The sequence below is a fragment of the Acomys minous genome, assembly GCF_964271855.1.
Source record: "Acomys minous genome assembly, chromosome: 10".
Taxonomy (NCBI): Eukaryota; Metazoa; Chordata; class Mammalia; order Rodentia; family Muridae; genus Acomys; species Acomys minous.
The window spans coordinates 109414660-109430573 of NC_140491.1; positions in this window are offsets into that span (position 1 = coordinate 109414660).

Here is a 15914-nt window from a genome sequence, read left to right on the forward strand (position 1 = left end):
ATATGTTTTCTTCAAGGTTGCCAAATACAAATAGCCAAACATTATGAATATAACATTAATATGGTTCCTGATTGTTTCGTAGTTCTTCTTGCTGTATGTACTTTATTTTATATATGTGTAATAATTTAAATGCGTATGTAAAAATTTTTAATTTGTTAAATATTTTTACTACATACAGACAATGATTAAAAGGAAACCGTGGGTGCTATTCAATATGTTTCTCAGCTTCGTTGTAATTCCAGCCATTTGCATATGTCAGAACTCACAAATTTATACACATTAAATATGTGTAGAGCTTTGTACATTAATCATACTTTCTGTGACCTGTGTGGATTTGGGATTGACCTGCCTTGGGGGATGAGGGAGTGAACAGATGACAGACACATGTACAGATTATCTGCGAGTGAGTGAGTGAGCCGTGCACTCTGATGGGGAGGAGGAACCAACAGCAACCTGGTACCCAGGGCCTGAATAACATACAGCATGGACTGAAAGAAGAAGGCGGGTCAGGTCATCTCCATAGGAGGCCTCAGTAGGGAAGCAGACTTAGTTGCAGTCATTTAGGATAAGGAGGATGGGATAGACAGATTCTGCAAGCACCAGTTTTAGCTAAAGGGTAGCCATTCATAAACATCCAAACGTGGAGTAAGGGAAGGCCTTTGTGGTTCCTCTGAGCCTGAGCCAGGGGAGGTCCTGCCCTTCCCAGGGGTCCCTGGCAAGGCTGTGCTCACGTCAGTTATACTCAGTCATCTGCTCTCCACAGTACCACAGGAAGGCTGTTCTGGAAGAGGCAATATAGGCCAGGCAAGTTGGCTCAGTTGATAAAAGCACTTGCTGCAGAAGCCTAAGGAACAGAGCTTTAACCTCATCCCACGCCTGGAACTCACAGTAGACAAAGAGAACTGTCTCTACGAAGTTGTTGCCCTCTGACCACACATGCACAGTGACACTTGTGGGCTGGCTCTCTCTCTCTCTCTCTCTCTCTCTCTCTCTCTCTCTCTCTCTCTCTCTCTCACACACACACACACACACATACACCACCACCACCACCAACAATAATAAATAACTTAAATTTTTAGGAGGTGGTATAAATGTTTACTATTTGTCTTATTTGTATGTGTGTGTGTGACTATATGTGTATGCCCACAGAGGTCAAAAGAGGCATCGGGCAGCAGTGGCACACGCCTTTAATCCTAGCAGTCGGGAGGCAGAGGCAGGCGGATCTCTGTGATTTTTGAAGCCAGCCTGATCTACAGAGTGATTTCCAAGACAGCCAGGGCTGTTAGATGGAGAAACCCTGTCTCAAAGCACTGCGCGCGCGTGCGCGCGCGCGCGCGCACACACACACACACACACACACATACACACACACACACACAGGCATTGGCTGCCTGGAACTAGAGTTTACATGTGGCTGTGGGCTGTGATGCAGAGACCGAGAACCAAACCTAAGTCCCCGACAGAGCAGCTGGTGCTCTTTAGTGCTGAGCCATCTCTCCAGCCCTAAACTCTTAACTTTCTCCTTCTGCTTCCCAGGTTTTTTTTTTTAAGTTTGAGTTTACTAACTTTCTTCAATGGTGATCATTGAAAGTGGTGACTGCACTGTTAGGAGAATTCATCTACTTCATATATGGATATGGGCCCCAGGATTCAACTCCTATCTTGAGGCTTGGGTGGCAGATGCCCTTGGCCACACACCATTCTCCCTGGCCCCTTTATCACTCTTAATGATAATATTCTTCTACCAATCAAAGTCTTAAGTCCATTGACCCACAGGTTTGAAGTATTGATATGCTTTGAAGTTTTGAATTTTTTTCAATACCATATGTGACTGCCTTTGTAAATCCACCTAATTGTGCAGTGTAAGGCGGTGATGGGAAAGGACACAATCCTTACAAGAGTACAACAACGCCTGACAATGGCCAGAAGCATCAGAGGACCCGTGCTGGCCCCGCCTCCTGCTCATGTTTGTCAAAAAGACCCATATGGCTGTGGCTTTGGCTTGTGGTATTCTGTAGTACAGCAAGGATTCATAGAAAGCTACCACCCCTTGGGCAGCGTGGTAGTTGTAGTTATTTTATCAGAATCCTAAAATAACAGCTCAAGTTCAAATCCTGGTCACACGGTTCTTGCCTCTTTCTGCCTCATCTTCCCCACCAGTAAAATACGTTCAGTGATGTGATGATGCTAGGATGACAAATGAACTCCTGGGTGCAAGCCCCGCTTGCCTGGCATATGGTGAGAGCTCGGAAAGTGAAAGCAGTTACTACTGCTCTCATCGTTCAAGCTCATCCTGTGTTTCCTCCGTGGCTCCCAACCCTACCGATGAGTGAAGATGTGAGACCCCAGATACATGCAGGAGGCCCTGGCTTCTAGCCTCAGCTAGGAAAGAAAACCTCCATTAGGTGCCTAAGCAAGAGGCAGTTGAACCACAAATGCACTTACTTTGATATTTACAGGAGGAAGGGGGGGGGTGGGGAAGAGTTCTGGCTCTTGTAGTTTACACCTGATTAATTTTGATATCCTTACCTCACTTCTCCTAAGGGCTTCTTTGGTGCCTCGGAAAAGGTGTTTTAATTCTGGAGAGCATCTGACCTGTACTAACTTGGCTGGTCCCCGTATGGTCACCTGACAAGCAGTGGAGTTGGTGGCAACCAGCCCAAGGTCATGAGGCCAACTGACTTCAAAGGCAATTTTCTGCTATCATTGGAGGCTCAATTTTCTTAACCAATATATTTTTATTACAACTTATTAACTGAGCGTACACCACTTATAACCCGACTAACCAAAACAATAGGAGAAGAGGATTAAAGAACACAATAACAAAACCGTAAGGATATCAGTTCCAAGGAGCGATTCTCCTGGCATAATCAGCAGGATTTCTTCTGCTGGAACCTGGAGTAACCAGAACCCAGAACCCCACCAGGAGCCCGGAGTCCCGAAGCCTTCCCTCGAGTGGTTCTCTCTAGGAGCATCCCGAAGTGCAGCGATGAACAGCCAAAACTATCCCAAGTCTCCAAAGGCCCCGCCTCCAGTTCTGGGCTCCTTTATATATCTCCTCCCCAGAGTCTGTTCACGGGATCTTTTCAGCTGACAACAATCAAGCTCCCGCATGAGGTGGTTGGTCTTCTAGTGGAATTAACCTCACCTGTTCTCTCACAAGACCATCCTGATCCCACACTTGGGATCCTGAAAAGCAGGTTTATCTCTCCTTCATATCATAGTGTGCTCTCCTTTCCTAACCAGTTAATGTATCCATCAATAACTATTTGTTAAGCGTATGTTCATTTGTTAGCCCTGTTCTATGATTTACAAATGGCTGCTCTGACCATAGATTCAGTAGTGAGGCAAATAAATAGACACGGACAAAGATTCCTGCTTCACAGGGTTTACAGTCTAGTGAGAGGAGACCCGAACCAAATAAATAAGAGAGGAGAACACCATGTCAGACGCCCAATGGTGATATGGGGAACAAAGAAGGAAATAGGCTGTCTACGTTAGTAAGAGCGTGGAGGCAAGGCTTTTGACAGGTCAGTGAAGGACTTACTGAGAAAGTGGCATTGGACTGAGTAAAGGAGGGGAGGGAGGGGCTTCACATATTCACTTGAGGGGCTACCAGGCAGGAAGAGAGGTGGCAAGGACAAAGGTCTTACAGAGAGGCAGTGCTGTGTGTTCAAGGAACAGTGGTAGGAATTTATAGCTGCAGGGGAGGCAGCATGAAAGAATTAACACCAAGGCCAAATTGTTTAGTGTTTAGCAGTTATAAGGTCTCTAGCTTTTATTCTGACTTAGATGGGGTGCCATCAGAGGATGTACAGGAACTAAAATAAGTAATATAATAATAATAATAATAATAATAATAATAATAATAATAATAATAATAATAATAATATTAAGATAGCACCAATTTCGTTGTTTTTGTCATTTGTTTTGTTTTTGAGACAGAGTCTCAACTATATATCCCTGGCTATCCTGTAACTCATTATGTAGACCAGGCTGGCCTCAGACTCACAGAGATCTGCCTGCCTCTGCCTCCTGAGTGCTGGGATAAAAGGTGTGTGCTTCCACATCCAACTACCCTGGCAATGAACATGGAAAAACCTCAAAAGAAAAAAAAAATCTACCCCTGTAACATGTCAAACTCACTCAAGCTCTAAAAAAAAATGCACTCACTGTACATGCCTGCAGAGTGTATCATTGTCAGAAAATATAATCGATAAACATAAAGGATATGAAACACAAACAAATATATGTGCTCAATGTCAAGAATTTTCAGTTCTACTTAATTGAGTGGGGAGCTCACAAAAAAAACAAAACAAAACAAAACAAAACAAAACCTTCACACCTTCTCGATCATCTAATCTAAAGTCAAATAGCTGTGCCCTTTAAAAGACTAGCTATTCCATCTGACATTTAAAGCCATGCTATGAAAAAAAGCTAACTGACCCATCTCTTGTATTCTAAGCTAAGGAGCTACAGAGCTATTCACTCCAGCCATGCCCATTAAAGTCAGAGCGCACTGAAGCTAGCTTCGCCTTAAACACGGTGCTTGGCTGTTAGGTTCCGCATCTCTTTTATGTAGATCTATGCAGAGGTTCAAAAGGTATGTGCTGTAGTGTCCAGAACATTTACTCCTGGATCCAAGGAGAGTCCCAGGGCCAAAACGGGACCAATGCTCAAGGGAGCAGGAGAGAAAACCGGAAAGGATTCAGCAAAATTCTTAGGGGAAACAAGACACCCAGAGCTGAAGGCAAACCATAAGCCACAGCTTTCCAGTTCTGAGATGACTGTGGGGAGCATCTGTTTGCCAGTTAAACACACTGTCATTTACACGAGGGACTACGCTTAATGGTCAAAGCATTAAGCTCACTGAAGGATGACATGTTTTGTTTGCAGTAATGTGTGGCTGCACAGCCTTTCTGTCCACTGCTCATGCCCAACATAAGGGAAATAGCCTTGTAAGCTCCTTCCCTGTTAAATCAAATGCTCGTTGCTGAAGCCTGTGCCTGGCAAATGAAGTCAGGGTGTTCTGCACCCAGCATTCGCCAGGGTGAGTGCCAGGATGGCAAGGTAACCGATTGTCATTACAGAAATTCAACGCAGAGAACCACAGAGCCTGTGGCTGTGAAAACTGATAGTCTAATGGCTTTGGGTTTTATTGTTGTTTGGTCATTGTGTCAAAGAAACAAAGCTAGAGAGAAGTTTCCCAAACAGCTTACCTAATACGCTGTCAGTTTTTAAACAATTACGTTATGAAATGGAAATTAACTGTTATGATCAAACCATATGGCTAACATAATTGATTGTTTCACACTTTTGAGAAGATGGAAATAACAATTCAAAGGATAACAGAATAGATTCTTTGCAAAATTAACTATGGGTGAGAAGCTATATTTTGGGGGAAATTCAAGAGTTTTTTTTTCCTTTTATTTATTATTCTCTCATATGTTACATCCCAACTGCAGTTGCCCCTCCCTCCCCTCTCTTCCCGCCTCCCCTTCCCCCAGATCCACACCCCTTCACCTCCCCTCAGAAAAGAACAGACCTCCCAAGGACATCATCCAAACGCGCATAACAAGCTACGATAAGACCAGGTACATATTCTCACATCAAGGCGGGATGAGGCAACCCAGCAGGAGGAAAAGGGTCCCAAAGGCAGGCAGAAGAGTCAGAGGCAGCCCCCTCTCCCACGGTTAGGAACCCCGCAAGAACACCAAGCTACACAACCATAACCCGTATGCAGAGGACCTGAGGCAGATCCGTGCAGGCTCCCAGAGTCTGAGAGCACACTTGAGTCCCGGTCAGTTGATTCTGTGTTCTTGGTCCCTCTGGTTCTCCCAGCCCTTCCTCCCCCTCCTCCTCAGGACTCCCCGAGCTCTGCCTAACGCTTGGCTGTGGGGCTCTGCATCTGCTCCCGCAGCTGATGGGCGAAGCCTCGCTGGTCTGTCTGAGGATGGTTCCGCTAGGTGTGGGTCCCAGCACACCATTCGGGCAGGACAAATTGTAGGTTAGAGGTTGTGGCTGGATTGGTGCCTCAGTCCCTCCATTTGAGGCCTTGCCTGGTTTCAGAAGATGGTGGGTTCAGGCTCTGAACCCCATTACTAGGGGTTCAGGCTCTGAACCCCATTACTAGGGGTTCAGATGTGTCCCCCATTACTAGGAGTCTGTTCTAGAGTCATCCTCTTAGATTACACGCAGTTTCCACTGCGCTAGGTTTCCACCTCACTCTCGAAATGCCCCTCCCCCATGCCAGTCGTCTCTCCCAGTTATTCTCTGGAGGGTTTTGTTTTGTTTTTTAAGATTTATTTATTTGTCATATACACAGTGTTCTGCCTGCATGCCAGAAGAGGGCATCAGATCTCATTTTAGATGGTTGTGAGCCACCATGTGGTTGCTGGGACTTGAACTCAGGACCTCTGGAAGAGCAGCCAGTGCTCTTAACCACTGAACCATCTCTCCAGCCCCCGAGGGCTTATTTTTAATGTGAGAAAGAAAGAAAAAAAAAAAAACCTCGTTGTTCCAGATTTGAACAGAAACTGTGACTAAGAAAGGTTTTGATTAACTTTTGAAACCCCTCACATGAAACATATGAAGAAAACTGACCCGTGTGCATCTGAGTACACGTGCATAGGTGCAGGTAACGAGACGGCACTGAGAGAGGCTATACGAATACTGACTCCTGCAATCAACAGCACGAGGGGAAATTGTTCTCCGTTTTCCTCCAGTTTAGAAGCAGCTTCAGCGTATTTGAGGCTCCTTTGCATGTGGAGGGTGGTTCAGCCATATTGTAGCTGACAGCCTTCTGCATCGACACTGGAGACACTAACCTCTGACGGAGACTTGACTCCTAAGGCAACTAGGTGTTGTCCCTTAACTGATTTCCTGAACCCCCTCCTTGGGACCCACTTTAAGCTTGGTGTCTGAACTGAGTCTTTCCCTCGGAGACTCTCAGATGTCCTCAGGAATCTACAGGGGAAACATCAGCCACTTGGGGTTCCACCTTTCTCCTTAGATTTGGTTGGGGAGTTGTGTTTGTTTGTTTGTTTGTTTTTGTTTGTTTTTCTCCCAGCAAGTGGTTGCCTCACAGCGCTTCAGAGACTAGACTGCGTCACGGGTCTCCCGATGCAAAACAGGAATTATTTTCCTTGGGCTATATGCAGAGACGTTTTTCTTTCTTCTATCTTTCTTTTCTTTTCTTTTATTTCTTTTTTTTTTTTGTGGGGGGGGGCATGGTTCGAGACAGAGTTTCTCTGTGTAGCCTTGGCTGTCCTGGACTCACTTTCTAGACCAGGCTGGCTTCTAATTCACATCAATCCACCTGCCTCTGCCTCCTGAGTGCTGGGATTAAAGGTGTGTGCCACCATGCCTGCCCCTCCCCTCTTTCTTTTTGTCTTCTATTTTCCAAGACAGGGTTTGTCTTGTAGTCCTGGCTGCCCTGGATTCACTTCGTAGACCAGGCTGTCTTAGAACTCACATAGATCGACCTGTCTCTGTCTCCCTAGTACTGGGATTACAAACCTGCACCACTGCGCCTGGCACAGATTTTCATAGATGTATTCATTTTATTTTGTGTGTGTTTTACCTGCATACACGTCTGTATGTGTGCTGTCTTGTGCCTTTGGATACCCTGGACTGAAGTTACAGATGGTTGTGAGCCTCCACATGGGTGCTGGGAACTGAACGCTGGTCTTCTGCAAGAGCAATAAATGCTCTTAACGGCTGGGCCACCTCTCCACCCTTAAAGGGACATGTGCTCACTGCATGCCACCCCCTCGGAAATACATTTCTAAAAGAAGAAAGTTGGTAATGCTGCCTTGAATTTTAAAAAAATATCCATTGGTGTTTTGCCTGTGTGTATGTCTGTGTGAGGGTGTCAGAGCCCCTGGAGCTGGAGTTACAATTGTGTGCCTCCATGTGGGTGCTGGGAAGTGACTTCAGGCCCTCTGGGAGAGCAGCCAGTGTGCTTAACCACTGCACTTTCTCTCCAGCTCCTTGACTTTTAAGTCTTTTTCATACCAAGCAAGAAGCAGAACTATAGAAGCAAAAAGGATTTCCCTTTAACGCAGCTCTCCTGATATTTTTTATTTATTACTTATTTAATTATACAAATTACAGCCAGGCGCAGTGGCATATGCCTGTTATCCCAGCAAAGGCAGGTGGATTGCTGTGAGTTCGAGGCCATCCTGGTCTACAGATTGAGTCCAGGACAGCCATGGCTACACAGAGAAACTGTCTTGAAAAAACTAACAACAACAACAAAAACAAAATTGTACACGTTACAGAGCACAGTATGGTAATGCGTGTACATATAGAAGGATATACAAATTGATATCATTTCTTTAAAGGTTTAAAAAGGCCTTTATTAGCAAAAAAAGTTGTAAATATTCAAGAGACACAACCTGTTCCTTATGTGTATGAGGAACTCACTAACTCAAGGCAGTTCATTTTTCCATACCCTTCTTATGACTTTGTGTTTGAAGCCTTTGAGCTCCTCTCATCTTGTTACTCAGAAAATATAAAGGTTACCGTAAACTACAGCCACCCCTTTCTTGGCAGTTAGATTGGGAAGGTACCTTTCTGCTTGGCTGGTTGGTTTGGGTTTGGTTTTAGAGACTGTGTAGCCCTGCCTGTCCTTGAACGCAATTATACTGACCTCAAACTCAAAGATCTGCCTGTCTCTGCCTCCTGAGTGCTGCAATTAAAGGTGTGGACCACTGCCATCAGATTAGAAGTGCCTTTTCAGACACAAGAGAAACTGTTTTTAAAAGATTGATTTATTATGTATACAGTGCTCTGCCTACATGTACACCTGCCCACCAGAAGAGGGATGGTCATGAGCCACCATGTGGTTGCTGGGAATTGAACTCAGGACCTTTGGAAGAGCAGACAGTGCTCTTAACCACTGAGCCATCTCTCCAGCCCCCACAGGAGAAACTTAAGGAGTGGAATAGCTGGGTCTTGAGGAAGCCCTATTCCAAGTTTTCTGAGAAAGCACCAGATTGATTTCCAAAATGATTGTACTAGTTTGCACTCCCACCAACAATGAAGGAGTGTTCCCCTTTCTCCACATCCTCACCAGCATGTCACTTGAGACTTTTTTTATTTAATTAGTTTATTCAGATTACATCTCATCTTGGTAGCCTGCTTATTTTTTCTCTGAGTGCCACCAGGCCTCCTCACCATGGAGAAGTGATCAAATATGATGCATCAGAGTTCACATCCGAGTCAATTCCCACTATACACTCAACTGTGGAGAATGCCTTGTCCACTAGCTAGATCTGAAAAGGGGTTCAAAGTTTACTGCAAGTATTGTCCTTGGCTGGTGCAGTAGTTTGAGCAGAACCCCTGGGCCCAGATCTGCCCATCATGATGTTCTTCTTGTAGGTTTCTAGGACCCTCTGGATCCTTCTGTTTCCCCATTCTCCCATGCTTCTCTCACCTAGAGTCCCAATAGGAAGTCCTCACAACTATCCCAATCTCTTGGTAAGTGAAGACTTTCATGTGGCATGCCTCTTGGGCTAGTGTCCAATTATAAGTGAGTGTATACCATGTGAGTCTTTCTGCTTCTGGGTTAACTCACTCAGTATGATCCTTTCTAGTTCAATCCATTTGTCCACAAATTTCAGGATTTCCTTGTTTTGTATAGCTGAGTAGTATTCCATAGTGTAAATGTACCACAGTTTCTTTATCTATTCTTCAACTGAGGGACATTTAGGTTGTTTCCAGGTTCTGGCTATTATGAATAAGGCTGCTACGAACATGGTTGAGCAAATGTTCTTGTTGTGTGGTGGAGCATCTTCTGGGTATATTCCAAGGAGTGGAATAGCTGAGTCTTGAAGAAGCCCTATTCCCAGTTTTCTGAGATAGGGCCAGATAGATTTCTAAAGTGGTTGAACAAGTTTGCATTTCCACCAGTAATGAAGGAGTGTTCCCCTTTCTCCACATCCTCGCCAGCATGTGCTGTCACTTGAGATTTTGATCTTAGTCATTCTGATGTGTGTAAGATGGAATCTCAGAGTAGTTTTGATTTGCATTTCTCTGATGACTAAGGGCATTGAGCATTTCTTTAAGTGTTTCTCGGCCATTCGATAGTCCTCTGTTGAGAATTCTTTGTTTAGTTCTGAGCCCCATTTCTTAATTGGGTTATTTGGTTTGGTGGTATTTAATTTCTTGAGCTCTTTATCTATTTTTGATATTAGCCCTTTGCCAGATGTAGGGTTGATGAAGATCTTTTCCCAGTCTGTAGGATGTTGCTTTATTCTGTTGACAGTGTCTTCTGCCTTACAGAAGCTTCTCAGCCTCATGAGGTCCCATTTATTAATTGTTGACCTTAGAGCCTGGGCTGTTGGTGTTCTGTTCAGGAAGTTGTCTCCTGTGCCAGTGAGTAGTTCAAGGTTCTTTCTCACTTTTTCTTTTAACAGATTTAGTGTGTCTGGTTTTATTTTGAAGTCTTCAATCCATTTGTGCTTGAGTTTTGTGCATGGTGATAAATATGGATCTACTTGTATTTTTCTACATGTAGACATCCAGTTAGACCAGCATCATTTGTTAAAGATGCTATCATTTTTCCATCGAATAGATTTGGCTTCTCCACAAAATAGAAATTGATAGAACATTACCAAACTCATTCTATGAGGCCACAGTCACTTTGATACCTAAACCTCACAAAGACCCAACAAAGAAAGAGAATTTCAGACCAATTTCGCGTATGAACATTGATGCAAAAATACTCAAAAAAATTCTCGCAAACTGAATCCAAGAACACATCAAAAATATCATTCACCATGACCAAGTAGCCTTCATTCCAGGCACGCAGGGATGGTTCAATATATGGAAATCCATCAATGTAATTCATCATATAAACAAACTGAAAGAAAAAAACACATGATCATCTCCTTAGGTGCCAAAAACACATTTGACAAAATCCAACACCCATTCATGTTTAAAGTCTTGGAGAGATCGGGAATACAAGGCACACACCTAAATATAATAAAAGCTATATACAGCAAGCTGATAGCAAGCTGACAGTAACATCAAATTAAATGGAGAGAAACTCAAGGAAATTCCACTAAAATCAGGGACCAGACAAGGCTGCCCACTCTCTCCTTATCTCTTCAATATCATTCTTGAAGTTCTAGCCAGAGCAATAAGACAACAAAAGGAGACCAACAGGATCCAGAAGGAAAAGGAGGAAGTCAAATTATCCCTATTCACAGGTGATATGATAGTGTACATAAGTGACCACCAAAATTCCACCAGAGAACTCCTACAGCTGATAAACACCTTCAGCAAAGCAGCTGGATACAAAATTAACTCAAAAAAGTCAGTAATCCCCTACATACAAATGATAATTGTGCTGAGAAAGAAATTACTGAAACCACATCCCTCACGATAGCCAGAAGTAATATAAAGTATCAAGGTGTAACTCGAACCAAGCAAGTGAAAAACTTGTATGAAAAAAAAAAACTTCAAATTTCTGAAGAAGAAAATTGAAGATGACATCAGAAGATGAAAAGATCTCCCTTTTTCATGGATTGGGAGAATTAACATAGTAAAAATGGCTATCTCACCAAAAGCAATTTACTAATTCAACGCAATCCCTATCAAAACACCTACACAATTTTAAAAGGACATTTGAAAGATCAATTCTCAACTTCATATGGAAAAACAAAAAACCCAGAGTAGCTAAAAATAGTCTTGTACAATAAAAGATCCACAAGAATCTCCATACCTGATCTCAAGCTGTACTACAGAGCTACAGTAATTAAAACAGCATGGTACTGGCATAGCAATAGGCTGGTTGATCAATGGAATCGAATCAAAGACCCAGAAATAAACCCACACACGTGGACACCTGATTTTTGAGAAAGAATCCCTTAACTTTTAAATGGCTCAGACACTGGAGGCCCACACGTGTCTAGTGGCGTTTCTCTTGCCCATGTTGGGGTTGGAGCCACTGACTTCAGTCAAACGTGACAGGGTTGTATTGTCTCCAATGAGCCTGACAGTAACACAGTGAAACAGGTTCTTGTTATTATGGCCCTTTTACAAATGAAAAAGCAGAAATGCAAAGAGTTTTTTTTTTTAAATCAACTACCAGAGCCCTGGACAGAACAAGCTCAACATCCTATGGCTTTAAATTTGAAGGGCAGCAAGCAGAGGCAGAATGCAGCCTCATCTGGACTCCCCCGTCCCTCCTATTGCAAAGGAACTCACCAAAGGAGTTGGGCAAGGCATGAGAAGACAAGATCAAGTTGATGGTCCTGAAGCTCAAGCTAGAAGCAGTACATCTGGATTATAACCTTGACTTTGGACAGTATGGCTGTGTGACTTTGGGCAACTAGCTTAACACCTCTTAGGTTCTGGTTCTTAGCTAAAAAACAAATAACAAAACAAAACCTTGGAATAATAATACCTAAACAAAGTAGGCTTTTTTGGTTTTGGTTTTGCTTTTTGCTTTTCAAGACAGGGTTTCTCTGTGTAGCCTTGGCTGTCCTGGTCTCAGTTTGTAGACCAGGCTGGCCTCGAACTCACAGTGATCCTCCTGCCTCTGCCTCCTGAGTGCTGGAATTAAAGATGTATGCCACTACCCCCCATCCTCAAGTAGGCATTTTAAAAAGACCGTTGTAAGGATTAATTGAAGATAATTTACCTTTTCCCTCACTTATTTCCCTTCTCAGTTTCTCCCTGCCCAGTACAGTGCCATGAACATAGTAATAAATGCTCAAAATAAGGTTATCTACTTTCTTGCAAGTGACACCTCCCACCGTGCCCTGCTCACAGCCCAGCTCTAACCAGACAACATCTGACCTCAAGCCTGCGAAGCCTTAGCACAATGGCCTCAGCCTCCGAAGACACTGAGAGCAGCACACTTGCCCTTCTTTGCTGTTGCTACGGATGGACTAAGCACAAAACTCTGCAGACGGGCTTTAGTGTGAACTCTCATACACTGGTCCTATCTTCCCAACAACCCACTGTCGTAAAACTACCATGATCCTTATTCACAGCTGAGGCGTAGCCACAGAAAGAATTAAGAACTTGACTATAATCACACCACAAATGAGCAGGTTAAAATCAGGAAGCTACTGCATTGGAAATGCGGCTGATATGGGAGGACATGATGTACCTTTAGAAGACATGATGGAAAAGCCAGGTGGTGGCGGCGGCCCATGACATTAATCTGAGCGCTCGTGAGACAGAGGCAGAGGCAGAGGCAGAGGCAGAGGCAGAGGCAGAGGCAGAGGCAGAGGCAGAGGCAGAGGCAGGAGACCTCTGAGTTTGAGGTCAGCCTGCTCTACAGAGTAAGCTCTAGGACGGTCAGGGCTACACAGAGAAATCCTGTCTTGGAAAATCAGAAGAGGGGGAGGAGGATGGAGAGGAGGAGGGGAGGCAGAGGAGAAGAAGAATGACAATAGGACAGAGCCTGTCACAATCTGAATCCATAAGAGCTGGCCAGGACTCCTGGAAACTCAGGTCTTCAAACAACTAGGCAGTAGGGCTGAAGGTGTAGCTCAGTTGGTGGAGTGCTGATGCAGCATGTATGAAAGCCCTGATTCAGTGTATAAAGCCAAGTGCAGTGGTCCACACCTATAATCCCAGCACTCAGAAAGAAGAGGCAGGAAGATCATAAGTCCAGGCCATCAACTCTGTAGCAAGTTCAAGGCCAAACTGTGACTACAGGTGGGCTTGTCTCAAAGAATTAAATTAACTTTTTTCCCCCATCCAGACAGGGTCTCATTATGTAGCTCTGGCTGTCCTGGAACTTACTCTGTAGACCAGGCTAAACTAACTTTTTTCTTTAATTTATTATAATTTATTCATATTACATCTCGATTGTTATCCCTTGCCTTGTATCTTCCCATTCCCACACTCCCTCCCTCTTCTGCCCTATTCCCCCTCTTCCTCCACCATCTGACCACAACCTATTAGGTCTCCTCCTGATAGCCTGCATCCTCACCCCCACCTGCCCCCCAACATCCTTTCCTCTGTGTGCCCCCAGGGCCTCCCAGCCAAGGGGAAGTGATCAAATCACAGGCATGTCAGAGACAGTCCCCACTTCCCCCCTGCCTTGGAGAATGGTCTGTCCATCTGCTAAATTGACTTTTAAAAAGACTTATATATGTTTGGGCTTTCCTACCCAACCCCACCTCTTTCACTTGACCTAAAGCAGATTGTGTGAGAGACTTCCTCCATACAGTCCATCCCAGCCTTACGGGGCCCTAGACTGCCTCTGCTTTGGTGTGCCCCTCCACACACATCTCTGAGCTACCTCAATTATCACTCACTCGCCCTCACCCCCACAATCTCTCAGTACCCTCGGGGGAGCACTTTTTAGGTTCAGGTCTTTGTATTCTTCCCTTCACTTATCCATTTTTCTCTTCTGCAAACAGAAGAACTTGAGCCAGCTCAGGACCACTCCCCTGTGCTTATTTTGGGTTTTAGGTCCCCTCCCTTTGGTAGATCTGGAAGTGATGGAGAGCTTTGGCCTCCCCCCCCCCCCGCTGATCTGGAAGTGATGGAGAGCTTCTGGTCCCCCCCTTTTGATGGATCTGGAAGTGATGGAGAGCTTCTGGTCCCCCCCTTTTGATGGATCTGGAAGTGATGGAGAATCTGAGGTTTCTGACAACTTACATGATCAGAACCTGATTTCCCCTCCCATCCCCCCCCAAAAGAGAACTCAGTAGCCCCCAGTACTTGCAAGACCTCTTTCCAACACCTTTCTTCACCAGAGACCCCACATACAACCAAAGGCTGAGTGCAGGTTAGCCCCTGAGATCTCCACCTCTCCCTTTCTGGTTAAGCATAGCAGCCAGGGCACAGAGTCTGGGGTGAGTTTTGATTTGCTTGAGAGAAACTCCTATGGTTGCCCTTATGCCCACCATTTCAGCGCCAGCCCTGAGTTTGTCTTTCTTCTGTGACCATCACGTTCTCATTTGTTCAGTCAACAAGCCTTTTTGAGCTTCCACTGTGGTGAAGACTCTGGGGATACCCAGCCAAACCCCATACTTACCACTTACCCTCTCCTGATGCCAAGGTCCAATCAACATGAAGGAAGAGCCTCTGAGGTGGAGGAGGAAAATAATCAGGGAAGGCAGCTATGCTCATCACTATACCACCCACCAACACCGCCCCATATTTGACCACCTCCTCTGGGTGGGGAGGCCTGGTGGCCCTCAAAGAAAGAATAAGCAGGCTACCAAGATGAGACTTGATAGCCTATGACCATATAATGGGGGAGGAGGTCCCTCTAGGTCTTAGACCTAGGGGAGGGTAAAAGCGGGAGGGAGGGAGGAATGGGAGGATACAAGTGAGGAGATAACAATTTAATTGTAACCTGAATAAATTAATAAAAAAAAGTTTAGCTAAAAAATAATCAAGGAAGGCTTCCAAAGACCTGGGCGCAAAACGGGCAACTGAGGCGGCTAACCAGAGAGAGACCTGATCAGTGTTCCTCACCTCACCAGCACGCCAGACCCGTCCCACATGTCAGCTACGCTGGGAACTTCTCAGTCTTTTGACCCTAAACGCCCCCACTTCAAGCACCCTTTGGGGACTCCTGAGTTTAAGGACAGGGGGGCTCTTTGCAGAGGTGGGTTACCTTGGAACCAGGCAGATGCCGCCTGCTTCTCACCAAAACCGACTTCATGCACTTGAGTGAGGTAATTCGCTTTTTACAAAACATTAATTGCGTCATCTCAGATGATCGGGGTAGACAGAGAGAAGCACTGGCCATCTGTGCGCTAAGGAGAAGAGCATTCAAGGGAACACTCCCAACAGTCTCTGCAGACTCTGCCTTTAAGCTCTTTCGCTTTGTTCCCCTGTCTGTCCCTTAGGGACCACAGTGAACCTGGGTGTCCATCTGGGAGCAGGACTTGGATGAACCTCCCTATGGGGCCAGGGAGGCCAGGCCCCCT